This window comes from Uloborus diversus, unplaced genomic scaffold (genome assembly GCF_026930045.1).
Source record: "Uloborus diversus isolate 005 unplaced genomic scaffold, Udiv.v.3.1 scaffold_13, whole genome shotgun sequence".
NCBI classification, from domain to species: Eukaryota; Metazoa; Arthropoda; class Arachnida; order Araneae; family Uloboridae; genus Uloborus; species Uloborus diversus.
The window spans coordinates 7,306,793-7,308,894 of NW_026557987.1; positions in this window are offsets into that span (position 1 = coordinate 7,306,793).

Consider the following 2,102-nt stretch of genomic DNA (forward strand, 5'->3'; position numbering starts at 1 on the left):
AGCGACAAATTTGGCGATCTTTTTTTAAAAATCTGGTTTCAATTTGGCCACTGTTGTTGATATTTAGAGAGTAAACTATTGAATCACATTGAAATTGCCAGTAATGGGGAAATGACATTAAATTGGAGTAAAATGAAGTCATGTGATGCACACACATCAGCTCTTTTTTATGCTACATTAGACAAGTTGATATTTGTCCATTAGAGTGAAATGTGACGTAATTGTATAATTGTAGAAAGGCCACCGAACCTACAAGAGTCTGATGGGATCTATCCTGAAAGTATCTAATGTCGTTCTTGCTTTGGTGCTATCTTGCTTTTTCCAGTTCAAAATTTTTTCAATATTCGTTCTCTCTCCTGAAATTATAACTGTTTTCTTACTTGGCATCTTGTATCGCCTGTAACCGTAACTTTTGTTTATCTATTTACCTGCTGGCATTCTCTCTTTTTTAATTTTTTTTCTTTCTTGACAGAGTTTCAGCAGGTTATAAGTTACGCTTTTTTGATATTTTTATCGTATTTCAGTTTCCAGATATGTAATTTATATTTTTCCTGATTATTTTCGTGCTTTTTTTGTTTCTAGCAGCTTTGCGCTGACACTGCAGTACATTTTTGGTCGTTTCTTATGTCGTTATATTCTTTACTACATTTTTACTGTAGATATATGCATTATTAATAATTCGTACTTTCATGAAACCATAGTTACTTGTACTTTAAAATAATCAAAAGTTTTTATAATCGTAGGGCAGTCTAGCTTCTTAATAACATCATTGAGGAAGTTAAAGAAATCGAAGGTTTCGAATCCGTTGACGCTGAAAATGTCGAAGAGAGGTTTAAATGCGACGAATGTGAATCAGGATTTCAATGTCTAATTGACGAAAATATCATTGAACTAGTTACTGAATCAAACGCAAGTGATGATACCGAAAACGAAGATGAAGAACATGAAGAAAATACAATTTCACATTCTACTGCTCTACAATCTGTGGAACATCTATTGGATTACATGAGTGAAAGAAGTTACGATTACGGAGAAGTAATTGCAGTAAGAAAAATTCGTACGGACATACGCAACAATTTAAACTAACAAAGAAAGCAAAATATATCACCGATTTTTTTTTTAAGCAATACATTTCGAAGAAAAGTTCCTGGTTTGTGTGAGTATATACATAGTTTTTTCTAATTTCCCCTTAAATAGTTACCTTGCATATTCCTTAAATGATTTTTCGGATTATCCGTGTTTTTCGATTATCCGTGCTACGCCGCCCGGTGATTAGCACGGATAATCGGGAGTATACTGTATATGATATGTTGCATGTATGTATACATGTATATGTCTGTAGCGTATCTGTTTGTCCAACTACAAATCTATATATATATGTCAGTCCAGCGATTTCCAACGTTACTGTATATTCTCCCTCATGTGGGGGGCTCCAGCGCGTCCCTCTCGGCAATGTGAGCACGACCCCCCAGCTCCTGCGAGGGGGGAGGAGGGTACCGCGGAGGGGTGGACGGGGGATCGATCGCTTCTGCGGGCGCGTGAAATGGAGCGTCTAATCTGTTGCAACCTTCGCCGCCAATGTCGGAGAAGCACGCCCCGGGGTTGCCCCGCCCCCTCCCCCCTCCCCCCTCGCAACGGCGCCAACGGCGCTCGCGCGCATTCTTCCATTGCGCGCCAAGAGTCGTGTCCCAACTCCGAAGCGGGATCGCGATAGTTGCCCAATCAACCAGCTCCTACCTGCATGGCAAAAACCCACCCTCGAAGGGCCTTTGCACATTTTTACTTCCTTTTACGAAAAAGGAAGTATTGTATTCGCGAAAAAAATTTCACTCAAAAATCGGCCTTCATTTCAATTTTGTTCACCCCCGAATGAATGTTGAGTTTTTTTTTTCTACCCGACCACACGTGGATATGTGCCTAGGAACGTACAGACACCCGAAATATCCATTTTGACGATCCCCGAGTCAATTACAACGAGTTTTCTCGTGACGTCCGTATGTATGTATGTGTGTATGTGCATATGTATGTAGCATAACTCAAGGACGGTATGTCCTAGAAAGGTGAAATTTAGTACGTAGACTCCTAGTGGGGGTCTAGTTGTG